The 14,312-nt window shown below is 38.4% G+C and overlaps 1 long non-coding RNA gene across 4 annotated transcripts in view; it reads right to left on the bottom strand.

The window, feature by feature from the left end:
• LOC106509856 (uncharacterized) overlaps positions 1-14,312 on the bottom strand; it is a 967,706-nt gene that overhangs the window by 144,705 nt on the left and 808,689 nt on the right. Inside the window, exons 1-3 of one of the 4 annotated variants that reach the window (XR_014842306.1) lie at positions 11,336-11,439; positions 10,974-11,058; positions 8,905-8,940 (exon numbers count right to left, since the gene is read on the bottom strand). This is a non-coding gene — a long non-coding RNA (uncharacterized LOC106509856). Of the gene's footprint in view, positions 1-8,904; positions 8,941-10,973; positions 11,059-11,335; positions 11,440-14,312 lie in introns of those variants that run through there. The other 3 variants (XR_002342997.2, XR_014842303.1, XR_014842307.1) reach the window with 3 other exon arrangements.

Here is a 14,312-nt window from a genome sequence, read left to right as displayed (position 1 = left end):
TCATAATTTTCCAACTGAGCTTTAACTTGACTGAACATAGTCTGCTTATGAGTGACATTACTGGTCACAGTGTCTGTAAGGGTAATTATAGATGGTTGAAGAAATTCGCTATAAAAATATCAGATGGTATTAAACCTGAGACAACTCATTCATCAAGCATTTGAAAAACTTACTAAATCTCTGAAAAACTTACACTCTGGTACAAGGGTGTGTAAAAGGCCAGGATAAAAAGAAATATTTTTTGTTTTCTGGGCTATACAATTTCTGTCGCAACTATTCAATTTTGTTATTGTTGACCTGAAACGAGCAAAGACAATATGTAAAAAACTGGGTGTGATTTTATAAAAATAAAACATTGTTTTGAAACAAACAGTAAGGGTCACATTGGGTCCATGAGCTGTAACTGGCTCTAGAAGTTTGGTTTACTATAAACACTAAGAGTCACACACTAATGTGAATATAAATCAAATAAAGAAAAATAGCTAAGCCAAGCACAGAAATTAAGTAGATAATTGATATAAATAAGAAATGTTGTAGGAATTCAGAAGAGCAAGATTTCTGTGGGTGGAAGAGGTTTCTGAGATGATATAATTTTCAGAAAATGGTGCAAATAGTCAATTTCTATTTCTATAAATTCCCTTTACCTGATGTCATAAGTAGCATGACCCTGTTCCTTTTAGTTCATTTTATTATTATTTTTGCTACATTTTATATTATAGTTAATTTATATGTGGCCTGGAATGGGAGTAACTATTAGATCACTATATTAGATAGTTATCTGTATTAGGATCAATCATGAAATCATAAAAGAGTCTCTCTTACATAAAACTCTTTTCATGGATTCATCATAAACTAAATTGACACACCTATTATACTCGAAACTGGCAAGTTAAAGTGGTTCAGCTTGGGAAATAGGCATAAATAGATTCCTAATCCATTTATTTATTGCTTTCAGTGCTAGAATGGATTTCGTCATATTTTGTCTCAATACACAGGTGTGACTCACAGTTGAGTGAAAACAACGATCATGTGGTGGAAAAGAATACCTTTCTTGGCAATTCATTCACTTGTAGCAAGTATTTGTCTGCCAACTAAGCCCAGATATTTTATCTGCCACATTGAAATCATATTTTAGTCTCAAAATAGCAGGTTAAAACTCTCCAAGAAATCAATGACATTACCGAACTATTCCATTGGAGCAATGTATTAGAAATACATAAATGCTCTTTACTGGCACTCTTAGGGTCTTTAAGAAACTGTTATCCCATCTGTCATTTACAATGTTTATTTGAGGGCTTTGCCTGTTTGTTGTTGGCTTACTTTGCTTTGGAAAAGCAAGCAAGGTCTTTTGCTCACTGCCAATTTCTCCAAAGAACACACTGAAAGTGATGACTGCTCTATGGCTCTGATTTGACTTTATTTACAATTTGCCCTATTTTCTTTAATACAGAACCAAGATGAGACAGCATTTTGTTATCTTCCAGCTGTTTTCTGTGATTAAAGCAGTGGGTGCACAGGCACTCGGGTGCAAACCTTTATTCATGTCACAGCATCCTCCTTTGCATCACTGCTCCATCAGCTTTGATTCCAATAAAACTGGGTACGGGCTCACAAATAATAAATACACTCACCATATATGTGCCAAGAATGGATTCATGCACTGCAGTTTTATTTTAGCATAATAGAAATTTAAATACCTGCAGTTCTTCACAAAAAGTACTTGCATTTCTTATTTAAAGCACTTAATATTAGATGGTCAAAAATGTCATTTGATTCAAGATTGTGACAACAGTTCATTTTATTTCTCTGCAAGGACAATAACCTGACTGGTTATTTCATAAGATACTGTGCAAGCAATTGACTAATTTTCTGTCATAAGGAAATCAACCTCAAATGGTGCCTTCATAGACTTGTTATCTTCTTTACCAATAGTGACTATATCTATGAAAATTGCCCTGGAAAACTTTATTCTGCACTTACTTGGGAAAATCTACTGACACAACAGAGAGATTATTATGCTTTATTTGAAAATGCCAGGAAAATGACCTATGGCGTCAAGATACTTTAGCCAAATTTTTAACAGACAAGATGTGGTGACTAGGGGCACAATGGTTGTTTTTTACCAAAAAAAAAAAAAAAAAATATATATATATATATATACACACACACACACACACACACATATATATAAAGTTTTCAAATGTCTATATTGTACTTTTCATTCACTTTTTGTTTTAGAGATCCGTATAAAGCTACCCCACTTACAGATTTACATTTTTTTGTGTGTCATTTTTAGGACCACACCTGTGGCATATGGAGGTTCCTAGGCTTAGGGGTCCAACTGGAGCTCTAGCCACAGGCCTATGCCAGAGCCACAGCAATGCAGGATCTGAACCACATCTGTGACCTACACCACAGCTCACGGCAACGCCGGATCCTTAACCCACTGACCGAGGCCAGGGATCAAACCTGCATCCTCATGGATGCTAGTTGGGTTCATTAAAAGCTGAGCCAGGATGGGAACTCCTGTTTTTCTTTTGTTTAGTTTTGTTTTTGTTTTTGGCTGCACCAGCAGCATATGGAAATTCCTGGGCCAAGCATCCAATCCCAGCTGCAGCTGTGACCTAAGTCATAACAGTGGAAATGCCGGATCCTTAACACACTGTGCTGGCCCAGGGATCTCAAGCCACTTCAGAGACAATGCCTGATCTGTAACCTGCTGTGCCACAGTAAGATTCCCCAGATTTACTGTTTTGAACACACAGAGATCCATCTTCGATTTTTGGGTTAATACAGTTACTATTATCATTACTATTTTTGGTCCACCTATGGCATACAGAAGTTTCTAGGTATCAAATGCAAGCCATAGTAGTGACAATGCCAAATCCTTAACTCCTAGGCCACCAGATAACTCCTATTACGCTTTTACATGAAGTTTTATTATGCTTATTGCTACTTCCATGCTCTAATGTGTTATTTTTATGCTACTAGATCTCTTATTACAATTTAGGATGCAAAGTAAAAAAAAAAATTATCGATTTAGGATATGAAAAAAAAAAAAAACACTCAAAAGATGGGGAAATACTTTGGTTAAAACAAAAAAACAACCTGTAAACTCAAAGTTATATAAAAGAAACTGTTCCAAGTACTCCTTGATAAAAAAAAAAAACAAGTGCCATTTTAAGCTTATGATGATACTTTGGTGAAAACCTGAATCTTACATATAATAAAAGTTGTGCAATAATTGTGGATAAAATACTTCATCATTTTTCCTCTGAAATAACCAAGTTGTTTATATATCTCATAAAAATATGTTTGTTATTTATCATACATTTATTTTTTATTTTTATTTTATTTGTTAATGTATATAAAATATAATTTTCATATTTTATAATACTTAGAAAAGCTATATGCATAAATATCAAATGCTGAATGTCCACCAGTAGCCCAGAGAATACACTGTGGAAATCTCTGCTTTATGGGCTTTATCAAACTCCAAAATCTAAGATTTCATCAGCTCAAAAAGCTTGTCTATCTCTTGCTGGTAGCAAAAATTCCACTCTCTTGGCTAACCAGGTGGAAGGCAGATGGAAGTCCTTAATATCCTCTCTTATAGGCCCCCAAAGGAGAAAAAGCAAAGAAAAAGAAAAACCAGTATATAGATTAAAAGCATAACCTGAGCCAGATGGAAATGCACAAGGCCTGGAGGCACAAGGTTATACAGTGAGACAGCATAAGTCTGCTTTTATACTCCTGCGTCTGGTCTCCTTGCAACTTCCTACTGCCCTCTGAAGAAACTTTCATTTTAGTTGGACAGGGCTTTGGGAAGGGAAGGAAAGGTTGAAATAGTAAATAACAACACTCATTCTCTGGGTAGCACTCGAATTGTTTCCACTTTATAATTTGGACAATTCTACAGTGAGCATTAAAAACAGAACTTGTAATGGAAAATTCAGCAAAACTATAATGAGATAACTAAGTAGTTAGGTTCAGTGCTTGTCTCATCGGCTGAAATTAGACACTTTCTCTGTCTTAGTCTATGGTGTGAGAGAGCTGGCGATTCCTGCCCATGCACATTGAGAAGGCAGGTAATTATTACTCATGTTGGCTTTGATGAAATGACTTTACTCAGTTACAATTTCTTCAATCAAACAATGAATAAAATAAAGAAGTCTATATTTTGCCAAGAAAAATCCTCAAATTGACAAATTGCAGCAAATTCTAATGTGCATGATTTGTAGTTGTCCATTCACTGTAAATAGCATGATTGAATTTCAATATTTTTATAAAGTCTCACTGTGTTTCGACCAGTAAAAAGGCCAAGTCATTTAATTTTAATTCTTAGCTAAATAAATAAACTACAGGAGGTAGTTTATTTTGAAAAGGATTTTGTTTGAAACAATAAAATTAGTAACATATCTGAACAACCTATCTCATTTACACTATTATAAATTTGCAGATAGACTATTGTTGAAATTGACAATCAAGTCTAAACTGCATGATCGATGTCCTGTTATATAAAGTCCTTGACACTCAAGCTGTATCTGTGTGTAAGAGACATAGCTTGCCATAATTGAAAATCATAGCTAGAGGGTTGAATATCTTCTTTCTTATGCATTCTTTATTTTTTTTATTGTCTTTTTGTCTTTATGTCTTTTTAGGGCTGTACCCTCAGCATGTGGAAGTTCCCAGGCTAAGGGTCTAATTGGAGCTGTTGCTGCAGACCTACTCCAGAGCCACAGCAACTCCAGATCCAAGCCTCTTCTGCAACCTATACCACAGCTCTCAGCAACGCAGGATCCTTAACCCACTGAGTGAGGCCAGGGATCGAACCTGCAACCTCATGATTCCTAGTCAGATTCGTTTCTGCTGCGCCACGCTGGGAACTCCAATTCTTATGCATTCTTAACATTTATATAAAAATTCTATACATAAAAGACAGATAAAATGTTACTGTTCCATGAAGATTTATCTATAAATGCATGTCTATCTGCAAACAGTGAGCTTTTTTTTTTTTTTTTGCTTTTTAGGGCCATACCCTCAGCATATGGAGGTTCCCAGGCTAGAGGTCAGGGGTTGAGCTGGAGCTGGAGCTGCTGGCCTATGCCACAGCCACAGCAATGCAGGATCTGAGTGGTGTCTGCGACCTACACCACAGCTCATGGCAACACTGGATCCCACTGAGCAAGGCCAGGGATCAAACCTGCGTTCTCATGGAAGCTGGTCAGATTTGTTAATTGCTGAGCCACGACAGGAACTCCAACAGTGAGCTTTTAATTTTCCATGATACTCATCATTATTTAATCAGTACTTATCTTATGCTAAGCGTTTCTGCTGTTTTGTTTTGTTTTAGCACCGCCCCTGTAGTGTATGGAAATTCACAAGCTAGGGGTCCAATCAGACCTGCAGCTGCCAGCCTACACCACAACCGCAGCAATGTGGGATCTGAGCTGTGAGATCTGCAACCTACACCACAGCTCATGGCAATGCCAGATCCTTAACACACTGAGCGAGGCCAGGGATCAAACCTACATTCTCAATCATACTAGTCTGATTTGTTTCCACAGAGCCACCATGGGAACTCCTCAAATTCTTTAAAAGCCTAGTAAAGTGGCCACCATTAATACTCCACAGATAAAGATACCTAGTCAGAGAAAGAAAAAAAAAAAATAACGTTTCCAAATTCACACAGAAAACAAACATCTAATAAGATTCTTTAAATCACTATTTATCTGACCTCAAAGTATGCCAAGCTGTGTCACACATATTGACATATGCCACATAGACACTGGTACTGCAGTATAATTATTTTTACATGCATTTTATCTCACCTATTAGACTGAGAAGTCCCAGAAAAGTCTAAGCAAACTTTCTTTGTCTTCCTCAGTTATATTCATATGACTTAGGAAATCTTGTTAAAATGCAAACTCTGATTCCTTAAGTCCTAGGCTGGCCCTGATAACCTTCATTTCTAACATGCTCCTAGGTGATACAGGTGCTTCTTATTCCCGGGAAACATGTTGCAGTGAAAAGCCTGACAGACTAAGTAATACATATTTTCACATAAATATTAACTCAATAAATGTATTTGAATGCAAGACTGTATGGCTTCATGACTGAACAAATAACTTTCTTAAAGCTAACTAGGCAAATTCCCAACATGTTAGTAACTAAGAAAGTTTCTCTGGGCAACTGACTACAAATACGTCTCCTCCTTTTGGTAAAGGCAGAAGTCACCAGAATATACCCTCTGCACATTTCCAGAATGTCTAGGCATCCTCTGGGGCAGGATCCCTGCCAAATGTAAATATATTTCTACAGTGTACCCTTCTGGGTCTTCAGTCATAATATGTTGTGCCTGTAATGTTTTCTCTGTGCTCATTGAGATTAACTCCTGCATTTTTTTCTAGGCAGATTTTGTGTAACAAATACTTCCTAAACCTTCCTTGTAACAATGAACTATCATTCAATTTGCCAGACACATACTTGCATCAGTTCTACTATTTCTTTTTAAATAAGCATTTATTAAGTAGCTATTATGGGCCAAGTTTTACACCTGATACTTAATTTTTTATTGATAGAAAATTTCATTTCACTTATTTGATTACTGTCATTCTTATCTAGATTTTAGGTCCACTAAAAACAAAGACTATGACTTTAATTATTTATATTTGTCTTTTTTAGGGGTGCACTCAGGGCATATGGAAGTTCCCAGGCTAAGGGTTGAATCGGAACTATAGCTACTGGCCTACACCACAGCCATAGCAACACCATATCTGAGCTACGTCTTCAACCTACATTCTCACTGTTACTAGCCAGGTTCATTACCAATGAGCCACAATGGACATTCCCATGAATTTATTATTTTTGTAACCCTCCTACTATTAGAGTGACTTGGACACACAAATTCACACTTGCTAAATAAAGCATGAGTTAATCCTTCAAAATGCAGTTATCTCGAATATGACCTAACAAACTCTTCAAGAAGTTTATCAAATCTTTATCATTGTCAAACTATTACCAAAAATTGAAGAGGAAGGAATCCTTTCAAACTCACTCTATGAGACCAGCATCACCCTGATACCAAAACCAGAAAAATATATCACAAAATTGCAGGCCAATATGACTGATGAACATAGATGCATATATCCTCAACAAAATATTAGCTAACTGAATTCAACTATACGTTACAAGGCTTATACTCCTCAATCTATTAAGGAATAAGAGTTTCTCCAGAAGAGAAATGAAGAGATACTAAAGGAATTATTTTCACCTTGATTGCACATTTAAAGATATATATCTATTAGGAGACCTTTGCCTGCAAATGACAAGATTCCCAGCTGAAAGTGGCTTAGAAAATTAGGTATTTTATTATTTCAAATAATACTCCTGGAAGCAAATGGCCGTCCCAGAGGTGATTTCCAGCAACTCAAAAGTGTAACCAATGACACATGTTTCTACTGTTACATCAGCAACTCTAAACATGGCCACTATTCTTCTCTGTCACAGGATAGTTTCTCCAGGAGACATAGGAAACATGGCCACATCCAGGGAAGCTGAAATCAGGCACTTCTCCATGTGTCTTTTTGGAGAAAAACTTTTTCAAAAAAAAGTGCAAATGAACATTCCATCTGATCCAGAATTAGATCAGTATAAAAGAGAATATGAGAAACAAACAAACAAACAAACAATCTGGAATTTAGGCTTCACAGAATTAGATAGAATCTAGCAAAAAACAAGGTAGTGGAGTGGTCAGGCCTGACCTAATGGAAAACTACATGTTTCAAAGCACACATCATTATTCATCCTGTGGGCTATCAAAACCCAAATATTATCATTGGTAATGGTCTATAGAAGCTGTGTTAACTTTGATCAACTCAACTGCAGACTTTTAAAGTTCAACTATTAAATTTACTTTTGGTGTATTATTTATATCTTTGTATATGAACCTAGTAGTCTATGGGAAATAAGTCAGTTTCAAATAAATCAATTAACAAGGAATTGGTAAGTAGGTCTAATACATACATAAAATATGTATACGTTATACACATATCAAAGATATGATGTATTTTAATCTTTAACTTTCTGTAGCCAATGTTCTATAACATGGTTTGTTTCAACATCAGTGTATACTATTCATTGGAATAGAATAGGTAATGCAGGCATAGACTCAAAAACATGTAATCATTTGATATTTAACAATGACGAAAAATGGAGCAATGGAGAAAAGAGTCTTTGCAACAAATGGTATTGTAACAATTGATCATAAAAGCAATAAACCTTGACCAAAGTCTCATACTTCATACAAAGATCAACTCCAAATAAATTCCAAAACTAGATATAAAACTAAAAAATATAAAACTTTCAGAGGAAATCTAGGTTTAGAAAAGAGTTGTTAGAAATGACACCAAAAGCTAATTTGATGATAAAAATGGTAAATAGGACTTCATCAATATTGAAAACTTTTGCTCTGTCAGAGACACTATCAAAGGCAACAAGACAAGCTATGAATTGGAAGAAAATACCTGCAAATCACACATCTGTAAAGGATTGTATTCAAACTATATAAAGAACTCTGAAAGCCCAACAATATTATAATAAGCAACTCAATTTTATAAAATTAACAAAGGATGGAACAGACCCTTCATTAAAGAGGATATAAAAATAGCAATAATCACATGGAAAGATGTCGAGCATCATTAGCTATTTAAGAAAATACAAATTTAAACCACAATGACATAGCAATCACAAAATATTAGGATAGCTAAAATGAAACTATAGACAATACCAAAAATGGAATGCAGAACAACTGGAACTCGCATGTGTTGCTGGTGGGATTATGCAATGTTAGAGTCACTCTGGAAACATATTTGGCAAGTCTCACAAAGTTAAATATCTACTTACCATTTGACCCAGCATTCTTATTCCTACATATTGTACCTAAAGAAATAAAAATATTTGTTCTCACCAAACATATACAAGGATGTTTATAGCAGCATTATTTGTGATTTTTCACCTTGGAAATAACCCAAATGTTCATTCTCTCATGGTTGAGTCCTCAAGCAATTCCATGGTGACAACATAACAGCGGCAATAAAAACAAACAAACAAAAAACCAGAAAAGCCAAACTCCTCAGGAAGGAATCATCCTCCAGGTTGAGTAGAACTGGTCTTCCAACAGAGCAGGGGCAACTCCTCTGATTTTGCTCTTTCCCTGTTTCACTTTCTTCCTCTCTCCTCTCTTTCCTGCTCTGGCCTTCTCTCTCATTCTCCAAGCCCCTCATTACTGCTTAGCCTCAGACACAAAATGGCCATAATACAGATGACTTCTGGATTGAGAAGCAAAAAGGAGACTACTGGGGAACTAGAAAGAACCAAGGAGATTATGAATCAAAGCAGGAGGATCTCAGGAAAGTGTCCTATAAAGTTGCTCATGAAGCCTGGTTTTACTTCCCTAGCTGCCCATGTGATCCTAATTATCATTCCTAGTACTGAGAACTGAGTTAAAGAATAGACCTCTGCCCAGGTTCCAGACTGACTACTGAGTAGAAGGTACCAAGAACATTACAAAAGCTTTAAATGCTTAACTGATATTGGAATTTAGTAGATAAGCTGATACCTGGGACCTGGGACCCGCTTTACTATAGTACATGCATCTGGACAAACATCTGCTGGCGCAACAGAACACAAGGAAATTCTAAGAGGCTAAAAATAACTGCATGTGGGCCCTTTGTGGCTGGGGGGGGGGGGTGAGTAGGAACAATAAAATGCAAAGTGGCCAAAATTCAACTGCAACTTCTGAACGTCAAAAGCAAAAACAGGGAAGTGTGCATGATCCCTGCACAGAGTACCACCAAGGGGGTGAGGTGAAAGCCACCCCTCTGGCCCAACCCACTGATCCACCCCCACCCTCACCCCATTTAAAGAACCTGTCGCCCCTCTACCTTGACTCAAGATCAAGAAAGGGTACCTGCTACTTTTTGCCTTTGGATGGAGGGGCCCTGAAAACCTGGAGAGTACCCAGGAAATTTAGACGGTGCTTCCACAGGCTTTTGGGGACAGCTTCCATCTTTATGGAAACATGTTAACAAGGGAGCTGAGGGAACTAAGCCTTAAAAGAGAATCTGCTACAAAATGTTAATGATTTATTGATAAATAGTGATACAAAGCAAGTCTCTGACCAAAATACTATTAAATTCCTAAACCATCTGGCAGAAAGGGGCTATAAAGCCTCCCCAGCCAAGGCTCAGATCTCACAGCAACAACTTCATTATTTAGCATTTGTTCTGACCCCAGGAGCTAAGCCCTCCCCATAGATTGAAAACAGCAACTAGAGCATTACCGTATCTGAGTACAAAAAGGTAACTCCAAGGCTTTCTCCAGATGGCTGAGTTCTGTTTTATCTGGATTCCAAATTAGGGCCTTAGAGCCAAACCCCTCCCTATACGAAGCCTTAACAGGAAAATAAAAGGAATCCTTCCAATGGGAGAGAGACCACCAGTGGGCCTTTGAGACTCAAAGGTTGAGTTGAACAGAGCACCAGCAGTAGGGCTCCCAAATTTGGACAGGCCCTTTAACCTGTACATTCACAGAGGTTAGGGATGGTGCTAGGAGTTCTGCCCCAACAGCTGGGACCACATAAAAGACTGATAGCTAACTTTTCAAAACAATTGGAGTCTGGCCCGGGGATGACTAAGGTGCCTGCTTGCAGCAGCAGCCACAGCTGTATTGGTTAACGAGGCTTTCAAGCTCAGGACAACACAGATGTACTAACCCTTCATCAGATACAGTCTGTGTTGGAAAAGGACATCATTCTTTGTTTGCAAGAAAGTTAATGAGACATCAGGCTCTCCTAATGAACACACCTGACATTACATTAAAGATGTGCCAGACCCTGAACCCCTCAACTCTGCTTCCAGCTGTGGAGAGTGGAAACATTGTATAAGTGTATAGAGACCATAGAACAAACTTACCTCAGCAGGGCTGATCTTCCAGAAGAACTTCCTGATAGTCCTGAAGTTGGTTTCCTAATGGGAGCAATTTTACAGAGATAGGAACCTGAAAGGAGAGTAGGGCACAGTTAGTCTATATGGAGCGGTAGATGCCAAGGCCCTGCCACCCTAGACTTCAGCCCAGAAGGTCGAGCTAATTGCAATAATGAGAGCTATAGATTTAGGGAAGGATAAGTTAATTTTTTTTTAATTTTAAATGTGAGTTCCATGTGTTACATGTTCATGCTGCCATTTTGAAAGAAAGAGGAATGTTAAGCACTAGAAATTCTCCCATAAAATATAAAGAGTAGATTCTAGCTCTTTTAGAAAGTGCAGCTCCTGACCCAGGTAGCAGTGATCCGCTATAGGAGCCGTCAGAGGGATGAGTCTTTTGTGAGCCAGAGGAACAGCAAAGTTGATCAAACCACAAAACGGGCAGCTTGACTGCAGAAGCCTGAGCAAGTTATTGCCCTAGTGATTGGCCCTCCTGAGCTCCCCAGCTTTTCCCGATATTCCCCAAAAGAATAAGAAAAGGCTGAGAAACGGGGCTATAAGGAAGGAAGCACAAGCTAATATAAAAAGGATGACAAGGTTCTAATATCTGAAGCCCAAGAATGGAAACTCATCAGGAGCCTGCATGATGTCACCCACTATGGGAGGGATGCACTATGAGACTTGATGTGAAAGGCCTTTTTATGGAAGGGAGGGGCTCAAAAGAACAGTAAAACAAGTAGCCTTTGCCTGTGATTTGTGTGCCAGTAATAACGCACAGGCCCATCCAATATACCTTTGTTCCCTAGACCAATTGAAGAGCAAGGGACATAAGCAGAGGAAGCTTGGCAGCTAGATTTCACCTAAATGCTCCTGCAGTCTGGATATAAACATCTTGTGTTTGTTGATACTTTCAAGGGATGGGTAGAAGCTTTCAACACCAGTCTAAAAAGACTACTGGAGTCTGTAAATCCCTTTTAAAGGAAATAATTCCTTGGTTTAGACTTCCAAATTCCCTCCAGAGTGATAATGGACACTTCTTTATAGCCAAAGGACACAGGGGCTCTCAAGGGCCCTAGGGATAGACTATAAGCCACACACTTCCTAGCACTTCCAACCTAAAGGGAAGACAGAGGAAATGAATCATACTTTAAAGAAAACCTTAGCAGGAAATTCCCACTGTGTCTCAGTGGAAATGAACCTGATTGGTATACAAGATGATGTGGGTTCGATCCCTGACCTTGTTCAGTGGGTTAAGGGTCCGGCACTGTCGTGAGCTCTGGGGTAGGTCACAGATGTGGCTCAGATCCTGCGTTGCAGTGGCTGTGGTGTAGGCCAGCAGCTGTAGCTCTGATTCGACCCCTAGCTTGGGAACTTCCATATGCCACAGGTGTGGCCCTAAAAGGCAAAAATGAATGAAATGAAATAAAAGAAAAAGAAAACGTTAGCAAAGCTCTGCCAAGAAACCCATGAACCCCAGAGCAACCTGCTCCCTATGCCACTCCTCAAGGTCTGTGTAGCCCCCAGGAGTGGTCTGCAGCTTAGCCCATTTGAAACACCTATAGAAGACCTTCCTTATCACTGACATTTACTAGATGAGGAAGTGAGTCAGACCCAGGACAAATTCAGTGGGAAATCTAGGACTATGCCAACAAAGCACTACCAGCTCCCATTAAAAAATAGAGTGGAAGAGGCAATTCCTTCACAAATAAACCCTGGAATCAAGTTCTTCTTAAAACTTGGAAAGAGGGTTCCCTGAAGATTGACTATTACCAAACTGGAAGGTTTTTATTATCCCTATAGAATAATTTTAGCGACCCCCACGTCTGTCAAACTGTGAGAGATATCTAATTGGATAGATTTGTACAGACTAAATCTTTTACCTCCAAAACCCTGCAGGTCACAACAAAGGAACAATACATCTGTGATCTAGTGGAAAATCTGAGACCCCTATGTATTCCAAAGACAGGCACGATCTACAGATAAGTGGAAACGGGGTGGTGGCTTAGACCCCTACTTGCCATCCTTGCTGTCTTTCTGCTTGCATTCTACCAGTTTGCTCAGCCACCCCCACCAGGGAAACAGCTCTTTTGTCAGTACTGGGTTTAAGGGAAATACTCCGCCACAAAACTCTCCTCCTATTGGCTCTGTCCCTTACTAGTTCCTGTAACCATGGGACAATGGTAAGAAAATTCACTTACTAACATTTCAAGAATCACGTCCAAAGGGAAACATTTAAAAGAATGCTGGATATGCCATCAGCAACCCAACTGACTACTGGCTCTCCTCTTGCATTTCCCCTAAACTTCCAGTTCCACTGGAGATTAACAACTTAAATCAGGGACATTAACTAAGCCTTAGGCTACTGCTAGTCACTCTTGCACCTTCCAGGGGGCTATTCCAATGTTTAACAGGATGGGGATGGGGTATGCTACGTTAAACTGCACAAATGGTGTTTATTTCACATGCCTTGGGAATCACCCTGAGATATAATTACACCAGATATCTAGTCACTTATATAGGGATAAACTGTACTTACAACCTCACCCACCTGTGCCCTATTTCAAACTATGGCCCCGTCTCTTAACAACACAGAAAGGGAATGTGAAAGGTGGGAAGGAAACATTCCATCCACCTGGAAAATCAAATTCAACCCATCTGTGGTACACCAATAAAAAGAGTGAGCTGACATTCCACTCTGACCCTCTGACAAAACCGACCAGATCATACCAGAGCATTTTATTAAGATTGTTGTAACATCATATGATCTAAAGAGCCAGCATAATGGTTTTCTCTCCCCTAGTTACACAGCTACTAACAATAATAATGTCCTTCAAGGATTAAAAGTTCTTAACCATGAGACAGACGTTCCTATTGATACCTCTAAGGGTTTATTTTCCTCTTGGACACCCAAACCATCATATGTCAAGGAATTATAACCAGGCCCTGTCCTTTGCCAGCCAAGCCATGGCCTATAACTGTATTAATAATGAACACTTCATAGGAGGGTGCACTATAGGGATATGACGGATTTTTTTAACATATATATCCATTCTTTTCTGGATTCTTTCCTATATAGGTTATCGCAGAGTATTGAATAGATTTCCCAGAACTATATGTAGGTCCTTGTTACCAATTGATTCTGTATGTAGCAGTGTGTATATGCCAATCCCAATTTCCCAATCATCCCTCCCCCCAATATTTCCACTTTGGTAACCATAAGTTTGGTTTTGAAATCTTTGAGTGTGTTTCTGTTTTGTGAATAAACCTTTTGTGTCATTTTCTAGTAAATTCCACATATTAGTGGTCTCATATGATGTCTGTCTTTGT

The sequence above is a fragment of the Sus scrofa genome, chromosome 3 (assembly GCF_054392235.1).
Source record: "Sus scrofa isolate SSC_HxYL_T2T_F1_AM1 chromosome 3, Sscrofa_HxYL_maternal_Yorkshire_Landrace_v2.0, whole genome shotgun sequence".
NCBI lineage: Eukaryota > Metazoa > Chordata > Mammalia > Artiodactyla > Suidae > Sus > Sus scrofa.
The sequence above is the reverse complement of the archived record's forward strand: the minus strand, read 5'-3'. Positions and strand labels throughout refer to the sequence as shown.